General features: G+C 44.5%; 1 long non-coding RNA gene across 1 annotated transcript; it reads right to left on the reverse strand.

Moving 5' to 3' along the window:
- Positions 1-7474: 7474 nt before the first annotated feature.
- On the reverse strand, positions 7475-16918 carry LOC118169505. Its single transcript, XR_004752165.1, has 4 exons — positions 16724-16918; positions 15664-15672; positions 9184-9188; positions 7475-7485 (listed from the first exon to the last, which is right to left on the reverse strand). It is a non-coding gene; the product is annotated as an uncharacterized LOC118169505 (long non-coding RNA).
- Positions 16919-17235: the final 317 nt, after the last annotated feature.

The following is a 17235-nucleotide window of genomic DNA, read 5'->3' on the forward strand; positions in this document are numbered from 1 at the left end:
TTTTTTTCCTTTTGCTGACAATCGTGTTTGTTTGTTTAATTGCCTTGGTCAGCATGCATATACCCACCTGTGGGAACTAAAATGTCAAAGCAGTGCTTGTGAATACCGCTGTATGGCTGGGATTGCTGGGGGTGTTGGCTTCTGAGATCCCCAAACACCTTGCTTTTGGTGACGCTGCCATGCAGGTGAACTTCATCCCTCGCTGAGAGGGTTCTCCATCTCTCCGAAACTCACTTCTATTCACTCAGAAAATGCTTTGACAAGCCAAAGTTTATAAGCTGCTCTTTCAAAGTAATATAAATCTAATACAGCTCCTGCCGTATCTGTCAAACCTCAGCAGTGCCAGGGGCTTTAGCGGGATGACATTCAGCTCACAATTTATTCCTTTCTGATTGTGAATCATTTCCAGAACTAGCTTTTTTCTGTTATTGCAGCTATAAATAAATATTCCATTTATACATGTAAGACATGTCAAGAAATCCTAGACTTGGTCTTGACATGCAGCCACTCTACTTTTCTTCACATACACTATTAATAGTTTACTAATGAGCAAAGGCTCTAAATCACGTTTGTAGGACTCTGACTTTCAGCAGCTGAAATGCTGCCCCCCACTAAATTACATTTTAAAAGTTTAATTTAAATGAGCATTAAGGCACTTGAGGACCGGCCAAGACCTTGTGCTCTTTCCCACTTGGCTGGCACGCTGTAAAAATATGCACAAGTAGACGTGCATGCCTTGAAACATTTGGCAACTCTAAACCATTGATTAAGATTTATGTTGTCTTTAACATATGTTTATATATCCCCTATGGACATAATTTTAAGCAAATGCATTACAGTAAGGAATTTATTTTATTTTCTACTCGTACAGCTTGTATGAAAGTCGGCCCGTCAGGTCTCCGTGCCGATGCCTGGCAGCAGCTATGTTTCAGCTCTTGTTACTTGAACTCACGAAGGTTGGAGAGAACTCCTGGGACTGCCCCGTGGTGAGGGTTCTTTTAAGCTCTGTGAATATCGATGAAAAGTTTTGAGTTCATCTGAAATGTCATCATCAAGGGCTTTTGGAACTTCGTTTCCTGGGCTTTATTTTTTTGGCTCAAAAGAGGTCTTCTCCTATAACCAGTTTTCCTGATAAATCTGTATTGAAGTTCTCTGAGGTCAGCTAGGAAACGAATCTTCAGGAGAGGTTCTCCGGGAGGATGTTGGATCAAAGCCTTGAGAGCAATGGTTGCTTTCCACCTGTGGCTGCAAACCAGACCTAGAGGGTCCGGGTGGATCTCCATGGAAAGACAACTTTTTTTCTGAATGGGGAGGAGGAAAGGGAAGGCTGGTTTTGATGGGCTCTAATTAGATCTGGAACTGTTCTCTCTTTTCTGACTGCATATCCCCCTTCACCTGTCCCTTTTCTCAACCAGTTTGTGTTCCAGCATGTGGGAAAGGAGCTGATGGCTGAAGATGTCTCTCTTTGGATTAGCAGCAAAATAAGGTCTGATGCCTGAAATTCATTAAAGATTCTGGGTAAAAACAGGGTGTTCATGCTCATAATCTAACCTCACCCTTCAAAGGTTACCTTTTTGCAGTTTCTTACCTTTATAATTCAACAGCGTGTACTTGCTTGCATCGTGTCCAGCAGGCTGTGTAAAACAAGAAGGTTCGTCTTGCACCTCTCGGTGTTTGAGTGCCGTCACGGTGACCCTCCCAAATCCCACGTGAACACCAGGAGACTTAACTCCTTCAGGTTTTAAAGCGGTTCTGGATCCTCGGATGACAGACACCCTGGAAGCAATACTGCCCAGCTCAGCTTTATGTACGCCTTTACACAAGTCCCCTTTTAAAGCTCTGGATAAAATCCTTCAGCTCTTATTTGAAAGCTCTTTAAGAAAAGAGATTGCTATCTTATTTTTTTTTTTTTCTTTCTTTAGTAAGTGAGAGCGTCTCTGTTTGCTCTGCTTAAGAAGTGACATTTCATTCATTTATCACCTTTATCTTTCCCATGGCCCCGTCCTAGGGAGCTCCTGATTAATTCCAGCAGCGTGGAGGTCTCCCCTTCTCCCTTTCCCTCCTTTGCATCGCCTTGCGAGCATAATGTGCCCTCTTCCTTTCCTCGTGTGACACTTCGTGCCATCGTCTGCATTCTGCGTGTTTAGCCTGCCACGTTTAAGTAACCACCAGCCTTAAGGGAAGCTGCTGTGAATTTATAGGTGGCTGTGGGCAAAGCAGGGCCCCTGAGGATAATGTGCTGCTGAAAATGTTGAACTCTTTGCTCATAGGAGCCAAAAGCAAATTAAAGAGGACACCACAGCTTGTTGTGCTAGCCATCTTATAGTAGAAGCTTCCAAAAAAGATCGGCATGGGGAAGGCAAGAGACAGCAGCATGAGGAAACTTGACCTACGGACACCTCCGAAGGATGAAAGAGCAATCTGGGTGACTGAAAGCGCCGTAGCTCAGCGATTCATCACGTAACTGCAGGCTGTAAATTGGATGCGAAACCTCAAACCCTTTTGGCTGAGCTAGGCATGGGCACGCGTATCCTGGCTGCAGCAGGGCTGTGCTGCCCCTGGGCTCGGCGTTACGGAGACGCCTCCCGAGATGCCCTGACTTGGGAGGGACGGCTATCGGGAGCAAAGCCGCGCCATGTGTGAGGACGCTGGGGCTGTGTGGGTAACTGAGCCTTTTTTCCATCTGTCAGCAGCGCAATCGAAGCAGTCATTATGCCTGTGCTTTGCTGCAGCTGCTGTGGAATTTGCTGTCCTAAGGCAAGTAATTTCAGAGCTTCCTCAGCTGACCTCCAACCCTTGCTGCCATTAACTCCTGTAAATCTCTCTGGTATGAATCCAGTGCAGGTAGATGACTGGAGATAGGAATGTTGACTGAATTACACTTTTATTTTTTTATGGAACTGAAAGTAAATAAAAAAATTGAGGGATTGGACTTGTGGAGGAAGATAATTGTGGGTGATATGGTTAAAAGAATAATCTGATGGCTTAAAGTGCTTGATGGATTCAGAAGCTAACGCACTAAGTAAAATTGTGCAGAAAAAAAGTAATTCATTGGGGCGTTGTTATAGTTGAGATGAAAAGATGCTGATGTGTAGGGTAGCTAAAACAGTCACCAACAGGACCCCGAAAATAAAGGTGCAAAATGTTTACATGCTCCCTGTAGAGAACACAGAAGGCTTGTGACTAGGCACAGACCCAGGATGTGAGGAAGACCAGCACGTTTCTCATGCGGACAAGCACACCTTGTCCATGCTCTTGTGCATGCTGATGTGCACTCCTCTTCATGCCCCTGCTTCACTCTGCCTGGACCTGAGGGGCTCTGACCACAGAGGATGTTCTCCCTTTGGGTTTCAGTCTTACGGAGGACATGTAGGTGTTAATTGAATAATAATTTATATGAACATTTCGGAAACCTTCTCAGACTGAAGGCTCTGTGTTGAAAGTAGGTATCTAGTATCTCCCCCACTGTATTTTGCTTTTCATCAGCTCAGAGCAGAGTCTTCTTCATAAAGTGCCCTACATGTTTCTGATAGGTGATGCTAGTCTCCCCTCAGAGAAGAAGCCCCCTTGACAGCCTCGGGCTGATGCAGGGGCCGGGCACCATCCCCAGTAGCTCTCTTGTTGCTCTGATCCCCCTGCCTGCACCCTGCACCTTCCTCCACATCTCTGCCTGGGCAGCAGCAGGATGGAGCCACTGTCTGAGCTACGGGGAGCAGCCATCACTCTTTGCTCCCATCCCTCATCTACTTTTATTTTATATATATATATATATATATATATATATATTTTTTTTTTCCTTGTGGTGAATCTTGACGGATTCTGTGGCCTCTGTCTGCTTAAATTTTACCAGAAACCCACCAGAAGTCTCTGTAGGATGTCATCGTAAGGCTCTGTGGGCACTATTTCCGTGGCATCTGCATCGTGGGCCATGCTGATAAGTTGTGATGGACACACGGACTTCATTCCATGGGTTTTATTTTTTTTTTTCCCTATCCGAAAGCTGGAGGTAAACATCTATCACAGAGGGAAGAATTTGCGCGGGGCCTTAGGCTAGAAACGCTCAGGTTTCCCTGTCAGATGCAGAGTGAAGCAGAAGGACCCATCTGACAAAAACAAACCTTCTCCAGAAAATAAACTGTTATGCAGGAAAATCCCTCTGCAGAAACCCCTCCATTTTTGTGTTATGCTCGTAACCTTCCTTTCATTTTTAACTGGGAAGTTCCCCTATAGCACGTATGTGTGTGTGGTCTCCTTAAGGAGAGGAGCAATGATAATCCATGTGTCCCGTTTGTTTCTCCCAGCTGCAAGCCACAGCCTTGTTTTGTGTTGCTGACTTTTACGAGACCTTAATAATTATTTATTAGTTGCTCTTAACCAGATTACACAGTGCGCGTGCACCGGAGCTGGCTGTACGTAGCCGTGTCTTGCCCTGATACCATCCAGCGCTGCTTCGGCAGCCGTTTAAAACCCTGCTGCTCCCCAGGATTAACCAGTAATTACTCCTTGGGCACAGCTAATAAGGCCGTGCTGGGAAAGGTTTGTGCATCGTAAAGCACTGGGGGGAAAAAACACCGCACTGAGCATTCTGAATGCTTGGGTCACTCTGATTCTTCTTCCGTAACTGTTCGGTGTACTTTTTGCTATCTATCCCCTTCTATGAAGACCCCAACGTATGCCAGAGGTGTTACGAGGTTAGGTTAGAAGGCACCTTACGGTAGGAGAGTTTTGAAGTCGTTACCTAGCAGAGCTGTTAAGAATATCTACATTCCTAAGGAATTTCAAAATACACCTACAATACACCTACGAGACCTTGCCAAAAATATCAAAGCCAATTTTTTTTTTTAGACTGGGCAAGGGGTTGTTAAGTCAGTAAGCACACTTTTAAAATATTATCCATGAACAATAAAAATCGTAATCGTTTCTATTGCTAATAAACCCCTGCGGTTTTATAGCTCTAGCTGCCAGAAATGCATTAAGGAACGGATTTTTGAGCGTTTTAATCATGAGGCTAATCCTGGCTGAATTCAAACAGGCGAACTAGCATGAACATGCAGTTCATGGTGCGGATACAGACAGAGTAATTTGTCTCACGTGAAACGCCGTGTTTTGGTGGTGTTTGTACTCCTCCCTCTGCTGAGCTGGTTGTCACCAGCCCTAACGCAGAAACGTCAGGTTTGCCTGAAGACCCAGAAAAATGTGCTGCTAAACATCTCTGTGGCCAGTCTGTTTTTAATGAATTTCATAGCTAAAGGTCAAAGGATGCTGCACGACTAATAAGGGGGCACTGAGATTGTCCCGATGGCTAGATAAGGTGACTGCCAGCACACTGTACTTTTGTTTTGTGCCTTATGAAGTAACTGGATGCGAGATGCAGTCTCCTCTGAAGCTCTTAAGTGCACAGCAATTACATAAAATCTGCTCAACTCTTTCTTGTATCCGCTGAAATCTAAGCGACGAAGAATGTGGCGTTCGACAAGCAGATTGATAGAGTCCTCGATAGGCGCAGCCCCTCAATAGCTCTGTGTTTCCTCGCTGGATTTCCTCAGTATTCCCATTGTTAGGGTGAACTTGATAAATGCAAGGAGATAATGCAAATGGAAGGCTGGGATATTTTGTTTATCTGAAGGAAAAATAGCTAGCAAAGACAGCAGAGCGCTAGTCAAAATTCATAGTTTTGATTCTGAATAAAAGCTAAAGCGAAGCAACGTTAATTTTCTAGGGTTTTTGGTATGTGGTTATGCTTTAAAAAAATAAACTTGATACTTGTTAGGAGGGGCAATGCAAAGACTACTCATTTCCAGAAGTAATGTAACTCTAGCATTGGGAACTGATATGTACGTAACAATGGTGGTATTCATGCTGGTCTTCAAAGATTGGAAATGAGCTGTTAAATAGTCCTGATTTTCTCAGACCCAGAAAGGTAGACTGTGCTCTCTTCTTCATTCATATAGGGAAAGATATTGGGGAACAAAGATAATTTTTTTTTTTTTTCACCCCCCGACAGAGAAGCTATGTCCATTGCTGGCTGACAGGCTGTTTCACAAGCACTGGGAGTACTGAAAATCAGGCACAGAAACCATGTCTAATGTGTCTAGTGGTATGCTGGACCAAAATGTTGTTTCTGCTGATACTGTAGAAAAGCTCTCACTGAACGCAACGAGGTTTATGTTTATAGTTTATCCTTTGCATCTGTCTTTCTGGGGCTAAAAATCTCAATCCCCGATTCAGTGTGGCTTTGAGCCATCTCAAACAGCGTTCAGCATGTTCTATTTGGTTCAATCCTGTCCGATGTTTGCTCATCATGCCTTCAGACTCTGCTCTTCATGCATAGTTTTCCCTTGTTCTTCATAGAGCAAGTACCTGCCCAGGCCTATGTCTACACACCTGATGGGTTTAGCTTCACCTTCTTTCATTTTGCTCCTGTTGACGTGTAACTTATCAGCTAATGCTACAACTTCACATACAGGGAAGGAAAAATCCCCCTTTCTGATATTCTCTTCCTGAGAATCTGGGGTTTGTAATCATTCCCCTTCAAAACACCTAACTGGGCAGAGAAGGATTCCCAGTTCTACAGGCAGGGTAAGGTAGGACGTATCTACAAGAAGCTGTAGATCTCCTGTTCTACACCCTTGTTTTCCCTCTTGTTTCCTGCCCTGTGCCCCTAAATCCTCCTTGTTTTCTGAGAAAACCTGTTGCTGTATTCACCACCACTCCAAACACCCGGAGGGATGAGCTTCAGGTTCATCCCACGTATGCCTGGGTACCGCACCCAACAGCGTAGCCCCCATGAGAGAAGTTTGGTCTGGAGAGGCAAAAGCAGGACACAGGTGCATTCAGAAATGTCAGAAAACCTATTTATGGAGCTGCAGGAGCGCAAAGGCTGGAAGTGAAGGGCCCAAGCTGACAGCTGCATTCTTGGCTTGCGGCTGGAGAGGACGGGGCTGTCGCATGGCTCTCCAGCACAGAGCCAGCACAGCTGGAAGCTGCAGCTTCTGAATCACGAGGGCCTGGAGGAGAAAAGATCATAGAATTGTAGAATGGCTCAGGTTGGAAGGGACCTTAAAGATTGCCTAGTTCTGCCCCCCAAGATACCCCTGGTGATGTGGGGCAAAGGGGTAAAATACGACCCCTGAAAGGAACTGCGGTTTTACATCAATGCTGTGGTTTAAGTACAGGTGAGGTATTAGTGTCTATCTTACTGCTGTTGAGAAATTGTGGTGAACCTTTTCTTCACCACGCTGCTTAGAAAACAAGGACTCAAACTGATCCGTGCATACAGCCCGGTGGAGAGGACGCTGTCCTGAGCCGGTTAGATGCCTTGGTTATATCAGTCTTGCACAGGCTGCCAAATCCTTGGGTGGTTCAGAACAGTGGAGGATGATGTGCAAGAGGAGACAGCCTGCCAGCAGCAGAGGGGTGTTCCTATTTCCTGGGGAATCTCTGTATCTGAACAAAGCATCCCTGCAGCTACGATGAAAATACCTTCTCCTAAGCCGGTGCTGTGTAAGGAGGTTTTCCATTGTGCATGGAAAAGCTGGCCGTGCTTGGGCAGGAGAGGTCTCCTGCTTTGCCTCCAGCTGTTTTCACAGATTCCATCTCTGCGTGATCGATGCATCTGGCTTTTGGCACAGCCCAGGATAGCTGTCAGCATGCAGCATAGGGGCTGGGGTGCAAGCTCACCGCTGCTTATAGCAGAAACCAGAGCTTTTGTACAGAGAATGCGACCCACAGCGAGGTGTGGGAGGGAAAAAAAAATCTGATAATGGGATGAGATGAAATACTATTTCCTGGGAACGCCTTTTTCCTTCTATACACAGCTTTTGGGCTCTAACATCCGGAAAAAGGAAGGTCAGCTGGGGACAGGGAGGCCATGAACATCTTTCCCATATAACACCTTGCCATAGGAGCCAGTGGGTTTGTGTTTTAAGATCAATTTTGGACAGGATCTAGCTTTACAGAAAAGTGTTTTTGTCATAGCTTAATTTATAACAAAAATGGAAGAAAAAAAAAAAACTCTTTGAAAGTTCACAGGCAATAAACTCTTTCAGCAGGCTTCTGGAGCTTAGCCATTCCAGCGCTCATTACAACCTCCAGCTGTAGAGCAGCAGGTACCAGCTCAAACACCAGCAGGCTGGCAAAGGTTGTCAATTTGCATATACAAATACATGCAGTTGGCCTGTAGGGTTGGGGTCAGTGTGGCATTTCAGCAGCGATGCATTTGGTTGTGGGGCAGTCTGTCCTTGTCTTGAGGATTTATGCTTTGCTCTTGTTGAAGTCTGGGAAAATGCCCATTAGCTTTTAGCCCAGGAGAATGGGATTAATTATGAAATGTTCAAAGTATACTTTAATAAATTTCTCCATTAATATAATTTCATCCTTGTCATTAATCACGTCACATTAGCAGAGTATGCTCTTGACTTGAAGGAATTTTGTTTTATATTTCCCCTCTCCCCAAAATCTCTGCTACAAATAAATCTTAAAGACAGTTATGCTTTTTCAAGCTTTTCAGAATAACAAGATTTGCTGATGAACTGCAGAAACGAGTTGGAGCTCTTGAGCACTACTTGGAGGCTCCCACACCTATGGCAAGGGGACAGACTGATCATTGCAAAGCTTAGCTGCGTCCCAGCAGCGAGAGGAGCAGATGTTCCTTGTTGCATACAGAGATGTGCCATCTGCAGAGGATGCTCCCATGACATCCTGGTGTCCATGCGGTAGAAAGACCTGAACCATTTTTTGCAGCCTTTGCTCTGTCTGAGCTGGGTGAAAGGAATACCTCTCAGCCTTCCAAATCCCATCTCCAGGGGTAACCAGTGGTATTTATTATTATTATTATTTTTTATGGAGACATGATTATTTCAGCCCGTTCTCTTTAGATTACGCATTTTGTGAATGTTTACTATTATTGCATGTTGCTGTGCAGTGTATTAGGGACTTTGAGAAGTCTCAGCTAGATGGGTGCGAAGGTGACTCTGTTCCCTGTGTTCGTCGTGGTCCTCATCTAACCTGGACTGCAGGGCTCCACTTTGGACAAGGAAAACTTTGCCTATGCTTCACTACCCCGTTAGATTTTTTGCTCCTGTCTGGCTTGAGTAGCTTTTGCTGTAGTGGAAGTGTTTTACTGTTCAACGCAGCTATCGTGAGCTGGCTGAACAGATCATTGCTGGGTGATCTTTGATGAACTTGGCCTTTCATTCTGTCAGAAGATGTCCTTAGGTTGAATAACTCCTGTTTTTTTGATCTTCCTTTGTAGGTCATGGGTTTTAGACCTCTCTTCCTATGCTCTGCAGGAACACGCTCTGTTCTGCGTAACGCATTTCACAGGTTTCCTTCAAGAAGCCCCACCGGTTGGTTTGGCAATGATATCTGGCTTCTCTGCTGATGGCATCTTGTGGGCACGCTGTGGGGGCCCCGTGGGGGCTGCAGGCTGGTGGGGCTTAGCCGAGAGCGTGCCTGAGGTGCCTCACGCCCCGGAGACCCGAGAGAGCCCAGGCCTAGCCCTCCTCCCTCACGAAATGGCGGCCGCGGTGGCCTGGCCTCCTCACCTCTGCTCCTGCTCAAAATGGCGCGGCGCTGACTGCTTCTCCCGCCGTCCTGCCCGGCCGCCTGGCGCGTTGGTTCCGTGACAGCATATGGCTTTGCATCATTTCCAGTGCTTTATCTTTAGCTCAGTTCTTATCCTTCACAAGCAGCGATGGGCTTTATTTTGTGGTTAACCTTGTAATGCAGAAGCACTAATGGTGAGCGTTGCTTTCTTTGTCGTTGCCTGGGGAGTGAGGCCGGCCAGCCCCGCTGGCTCTCGCTGCGGGCCCTCAGCACCTCCTGACCTCGCAGCATGGGTAACCAGGTCCTCGGTTTCTCAGGACCACAACGGGAGCCTTTCTCCCCCTCCAGCTGCACGTCCAGATAACCCACTAATGAGTCTGCTCCTGATGCCAGCTGGACTGGATCCCAATCTGAAACTATTTTAAGCGTACGTGTATATTTAAGCATGTGAGTAGCCCCACTTGAATTCAATTCACTTTTTTTTGGGACTGGGCCGTGGTAGAAGAGCTGGAGAGCTTTGTGGTGGTGAATGAGGCATTCACGTCCTTGTTGCAGTACTCTTTTGATGAATGTGCTTGGCCTTCCCAGCAGCGTGAGCTAGCACTGAGCCATAGCTGCTGCTGGCTGTCAGAGCATTAATTATCCCTGAACAGCGCGTTTGTCTCCGTTATATGCTGTGTGAAACTACGTAATCTCCATGATGAAAATTTCTGTAATGAAAATAGACTGTAGATGATCAGTTGTCGATATGCTATTTTAAGAACAGACTCTTTTAAGTGGTATCTCATGAACTTGAATTATATGAAGAAAATAGAATAAAGTATGCACCTCCCATTGATTTGTCTCCCACTGAAGCAATATATCTTATTCAGTATTTGATATAACAGAGATTTGAAAAAAAAAAATGAATATTCAATACTCCAGGAAGAAACGCACGAGAGCATTTTGCATTTTAAAAGATAACCCCATATTTGAGCAATATGGAAGTGTGTGTTTGGGAAGCAGCATTTAGTGGCCAGCTTCCAGCATGTTGTGCAGCCCTGGGCTGAGGGCTGGAGTTCTGCAGCGTTCCCCAGTTCTGCAGCTGGCGGAGCATCAGCTGCCCGGTTCCTGTCAGTGTGGTATTCATGGTAGATCTCGTCGTGTATTCTTTGCCACTTGCTCTGGAGCTCTGTCTCCCCCAGGTGAGGGCATTTGTCTTCATGCTGATGCAATTTTACAGCTCTCTTCTCATTCCTGCAGGGAACCAGACTGCTTGGCTCCACGGCTGTTAGCATAAACTGCTTGCGGAGAGGTAAACAGATAGGAGAAGTTGTGGTCATTTCTCAGGTTTGTTATAAATCCTTCAGAATATTGCTTGTTCCCCTGTTAGATAAGAAGAATCATAGGTACAGATCTAATACCACAATCCAACCTAAAGTTTCCCTAGAAATTGCTATTACTAATCTGGTACAAAAAAAAGCAAAGTTACTTGATGATACCTGGTAGTATTCCTGGATGGTTTTCTATTTCCTTTGCTTATATTTAATAACAGTAACGAAAATAACCAGAAATGCTCTTCTCAGCCCAGAGATGTCAGCAGAGCAGGAGAGAAACATAGCTGGGATTTTGTAGCTCAACAGCTCCTAGGCTCTTTCACTCCAGCTCACCATGAGAGCAAAACAACCAGATCAGATCTGGACTGGCCATCTCTACATTCAAATCCTCAAAGTTTATCTCATCCTCTCTCATAAGGATTCCTTTTAGCCAGCTTGGGAGCAGCTTAAAAGAAAATTAAGAAAACAAAGATGGAATCGTGGAGTGACATATCATAATGAGACCTTTCAGTCTCTCCGAACTTTCTCATTAACTTGCACCGAATGCTGACTTCAAAATTACAAAAGGATTTTCTCTCATAGCCCATAAATAGTCTGTGCTTAGAATATACCACATTGTCTCAATCTTTTTGGCTTATTCCCAAAGCAGCTTCTTCTGGCATGCTGCAGTTGATGGGAATGATATTGTAGGAAGAACAAAGTACAGTTTTTCCAAAGGAAATGATAAATCTGCTGTAGGCTTTCAAAGCAAGCTAACATAATCAAGTGATTTTTCTCCTTTTCTTTCTCTTTTCTCCCCCCCTCAGGAATGTAGGAAGAATACGGATGTTATTTTGGTCCATTAACATCTTAACTATAAAGACATGTAAAGTATTCCCCAGTGGCTTTTCCCCCCTTCTTTTGTTTATTTTTCTTATTTTATAAGACTAAAAACTTTATTATTATTATTATTATTATTTTTTTACCCTGTGTGTAAAACATATGGCGACATCACACCACGGTTCTGCCAAACTGTCAGTTAACATGAACAATTACTCTTTCCCTCTGCAGAATCTTTTTATTATTATTATTTATTTATTTTTTAAATCAGTTTGTCCTTCCTGCATTTCTCACTTTATCTCCTTAATGTATAAAGCCAAAGAAGACACCTTGCTGAAAAGCAACTGCATCTGTACAATGCAGGCAGCAGGTGCTATGGTTAGGTTGCTGATAGTAGATCTCCTCAACCCATCACAGTAATTTTGATGTAAAAGCAAGAGAGGAAAAACAACAAGAAAAAAGAATATTTTTTTATTTAAATATTTTTCAGCCCAATAAAACAAGAAAAACTAGAGTTGGTGGGATCCTGGCAGTAATTCAGCTTCAGTGGGCATTGGATCAGGTGTTCAATAGCATCAGATGTAGAGCTTCAAGCCAAATGAGGGCTCTCTGCTCCGGGGCACTGAGCAGCCCAAATGGTCCTAAGGAAGGCTGGAGCTGTCTGTGAACTAAAAGATAGCAGGTGTGATGCTGGCAAAGGTTTCAGGATATTTCTGCCATTCCCAGAATCTGGCAAAACCTCTAAGGGAGAAATTGCACATCAGTCTCTTCTTGGTCTCGGAGGCAGAGAGGAAATGTGGCAAAAGTCCACGTGCTGCTTGAGCAGCTTTCTGAACGGGCACCAGTGAAGTGACATAATGGTATTTTTCAGTAACACAGACAAGCGGCCAGAGGCAGAGGCTGGAGTTGAACATTCTGTTATTTGTGCTTCCACAGAGCTGCTTTCTCTGCCCAGCTCGTTCGTGCAGTCTGACACCATTTCCGTGGAAGGGGGTGTCAGCCTATTTGGGTGTGATTTGGGCTATTTCTTCCACATCACGTTGGCACCACTCTCTTGTGCCTTCCTCTGCTTGTCTCTGCACTTAAAGATATTTTTTTTCCCCTGAGATAAGCTTGGTGTTTTAGTCCCCCCCTTTTTTTTCATATACTTTTTTCATATATATATATTTCATTTTATCTTGGTTGTGCTCTCTACCTAGCTGTCATGGAGAGCTGAGAACTTGTATACAGGCATTTTCCTTACAATTAACGAGGATCCAAGTGTCGTTCATAATCAGCTACGAATATCAGAGTTTATTGGGAATCTTCTTCAAACGATTTTGTCCCTTCCTAAAAAGTCGTCCCCCCCCCCCCCCCCCAAAAAAAAAAAAAAAATGACCAGGAAGCTCAGATGTTTTGTATCTGAATATTTTGGTGCATTGGCAAATGCAGAGATGCTCCTTGTGTGGCTTTTACCCAGGGAGGCTGTACTTGGTGTCAGAGGTGATTTCCTGGTTTTGCTTGCTTATCTAGTAGAAAGGGTGTGGAAAAAAAGTAAAAGGATTATTTGGTCATTTTTTGAAAAGCTGGGTTATTTATCACACAGCTATGATGTTCCCTAGTGCATGGGTTATATATACACACACAAATTCTATCTGTGATGAGTAACTGTAGCCCCTCCACTCTTTTTTAAGATTCAGGGAAGAAACAGAGATGCATTGGTTTGGGGAATAGGGAGCTGCTGTTTTTTCCATGAAGTGGTTTTTGTTATTTACCAAAACCCACCAGAAAGCATCAAGCAGACGCAAGATCTGGCAGCACCGCTGGAGGTTATACATGCACAGAGGCACTGCACGTGCACGAGCATGTGGGAAGGAGGTAGGTGGCGTGGCTGTCTTCTGGAAGCGCGTGGCTTCGTGCAGAGGAAACAGCCTTAGTACTATGCAGCTGGTGGAAACAGATTTGTTTGCATCGCCCAAAACCACAGGCCATCTTACCTGCTTGCTGCTTGTTTTTGTAATGTACCCATGAAAAATTTTGAGAAATTTTGAGAACCCTTAACTTCTTATTTCTGTATTCAGAAACACGGGACTATCCAAGATACCAGCAAGTAAAGGTGGTGAATTTCATTTCCTTGCGCATTCCCAAGAGACGCTGCATTTTGCTTTCTGCTTTCTCCCTGTCCTCTGGGTGGGATGCGGCATTTATCTTCACCAAGCAGGTCACGGGGGTATTAATGCTTCCTTACACAGATCCCAGAGAAAGAGTTAACGGAGTGCAGGCTATCAGGTTCATTTCCAATTTTCCACCAGACTGTAATGAAATGCCACGACGCGTCAAACCAAACCTCTCATTAGTCTCCCCATTAGTTTTCACTCTGGTAAATAAACCAATGGTGCTACTGGCAGTTAATAATAGGCAATCAGGGTCTCTTTCACGGCTGCCACTTTTCTCCTTGCTCTTTGCAAAAAAGGCACTGCGTGGAAAAAAATTTACCTTCCTTTTTATTCCCCTCATTATTGTTTTTAATCCTTTATTTCATGGTGCTGTGCTCTGTGCAAGGAGCACGCTGTGCTGGGCAGGATGCTGCGCACCGGCCCCGGGATCGATGGATGCTGCCAGGAATCTCCTCCCGGTGCCAACGCCCAGCAGCCAACTAAAACACGCCGTAAGTCGTCTGCTGAAATGTTGTTCTTGGTGGGTACAGCAGGCACGCTTAGACCGTGGCTGATAAAATGTGGAGCACGTTGTTAAAACATGCCACACGCCTTCTGCTAGGAAGTACAAGCTTAGGTAGCTGCGTGTGAGTGCTGTGGTGCTTACTGTTTGGCTAGAGCTTCTGTGTGGCATTTCGTAGTAAATTTGCTCTTTTTTTTTTTTTAATTATATCTAACTCACATTGTTCATGGCCTGAAACCCGAAAATAAGTTTTTTGGGTATGCTTATGCTTTTAAGCATGCACTGGCTAAGTAATGTAGTTTCTAGCCAGGCAGAGGATGGCAGCTCCTTGAGGATATAAGGCTTTTCTCTGTCACTTAACAATGGATTTTCTTCAATCTTATGTTTCCCTTTCACATGCATTTATTCCTCCATGTTATCCCTTGTCCTTGAAGCAGCCCTGCTTTTTCATCCAATTGTTCTTTATGTGCCCATCTTTCTGTAAACCTGACCTCCTTCTTCCTCACACTGTTTTCTCATTATTTTTTTAAGTATTGTTTTTTATTAAACCAGACAGGTGGTAGGTTTGGTCCTATTAAGTCATGGTCTCTCAAAGGGAAGCCCAAAAGCAATCGTATTCGAGAGCTGCCATGGAAAACGAAGGGATGCCGAGCTGGTATGAACTCCTGTTCTTTCTGAGATTCCTTTGCAGGTTGGGGTACTGGACTGTGTGCACTTAGATCCAATAACGGACCAGATTTTTCTCTCTCTTCAAATGATATTTAAACCAAGTCCCATGGAAGACATGGGAATCCCCAGTGTGCCTTGCTCTTTATAAAATGCTGCGATTTAATATTGTGTTCCTGGTTTTAATACCAATAAAGTAATTTCTAACCAGCAGGGACCAGTCACACCATAGACCTTTACCTTAATTTCCTTCATAGGACTGGAGAATTTGGTCTTGCTGTTATCACAGAAAGGCACCCATGACTGCTCATTCAGTCTTGGCTCTGGATAGCTGGTGAACATTATTAAATGCTGTTAATTATGTCACTAATTGCATGTGAAATCAAGGACTGTTTGGGCATGCAGGAGCCTAAGCCTTATATTTTAAACATGACTATAAAATACCGATAGCTTAGAATATGTCTCCAAGCTATTGTCCTTGAATCTTCTACCAAACAAGATGAGCACAATTAATCTTGCATAAAGTTTGGCAATGCAGCACTGTCAGTCTTGTTCCTGTGGCACCAATTTTAATACCCTCGTTGCTGATCTCAAACATTTTCTTGCCGAAGCCACCCTTTTGTAAGAACAGGGTTCTGTGGGGCCAGCACGCAAACACCTGTGTTGCCTGAGGTTTGTAGGAAAAGGGTGGTAGCTGGGCACATCTCTGTGTCAGAACCCTCTCCTGTACCTCTGAAGGTGTGGGTGCTCAGTTCCCATCAACAAGCAAGACCACGGCTATAACATACACAGACTCAGGGTACTGGGAAGCACGGCAGTGTTTTGCCATCTCTTTTTGGTGAAAAACCAGAAGAAGGTGGACTGCAGCCATGAGGGCAGCCTTGTGCTTTGAGAGCATCTCTGTGCCCTGGCTTTTGTGCAGCCTGACCGTGGAAGTCCAACCCTACATCCACCAACCTCCACCAAGTTTCTGTTCTGAGGCACAGATGCAAAGAAGTCCAGCCCTCCACCTAAACTAGACTAGGTCATGATGGACCCGGTGAATGAGAATATAATCCTGGCTTAGCTATTTTCCAGTGTTTGCAGGGAACGTGAGGGGTCTGATCCAGCAGAGCTGAGCCATCGATGCATGCTGCTGTTCACATAAAAGACACGCAGCTAGAGAAATGGCTTCGTGTTCCCCAGCTGTGGACATTCATAAACCATCACAAGCAAGCGGATGAATAAACTGCATTGAACGTTAGCACTGCCACCAAGGCCTGCGCTGGAGATACTGTTAAATAGTAATGTCTTGTCATGCCTGGTCAATTAGAAAGTGTCTGAAGATGTATGAAAATCGAGATCTATTTTTACACAGTGCACAAAGGCAGAGTCACAGTATTTAAGGCCCTGAAAAAAAAAAAAAAAAAAAAAAAAAATTTCTGAAGGAGCAGATGTTCACGATTCATGCACCCAAAAGACAAAACAGGATTTGCCATCACCAGAACTAATGTTGCCGGCCAGTTTTGTCTGTATTTTTTAACTCTTCCATGTAAGCTTTTAAATTCATGAATTGCTAATGGCTACTAGCAGCTGGCTTTTGATGGTTCAGGATTATCAGTTTTAATTTGGTGTGACAAAGCATAGCGTCTACTTGGACGTCCTGGTTCATTGCTGCTCGTGGGCCTGCCGCAGATAGATCAGCACTACAACTCTCGGCAGAGGGATGCCCACGGTACTTGGCTGCTGCACGCAGTCCTCCTTGGGAGGAGGAATACGTGACTTTCACAATGAGCTACCCAGCGTTTCTGTGGTTAACATCAATTATTTCTTTAATCCTCAAAGCCGTATGGGACTCTTAAGACGCCTTACGATTTATTTCATAACTTACATAAGTTTACAATTTACTTTAAAAACAGCTTTATAAACAACGTTCTGGGCTGTCTGAAATTCCTCTTTTCTAGCCAGGTAGGTACACCTCTGCTCCTACTGATGGAGGCGTGAATTGGTGTATATTGATCCATGTAAAACCCTTTTCAATTAAACATTTTGACCTGCAGAAACACAAAGCTTTTGTAACCCTCTTGAGATGTACAGCTTTTATAATCCCGATACTCTTGTGGGATTTCTGTCCTTTTAAGCCTTTTATCTTCCTGGTGCTGTGCCTTGCTGCTCCTTTTGACTTCTGTTCACTAAACTCATCGCCTCTATTGTTACAGTTGATTCCTTGGGATGATTCATAACCACTGGA

This window comes from Oxyura jamaicensis, chromosome 7 (assembly GCF_011077185.1).
Source record: "Oxyura jamaicensis isolate SHBP4307 breed ruddy duck chromosome 7, BPBGC_Ojam_1.0, whole genome shotgun sequence".
In the NCBI taxonomy this organism is placed as follows: Eukaryota; Metazoa; Chordata; class Aves; order Anseriformes; family Anatidae; genus Oxyura; species Oxyura jamaicensis.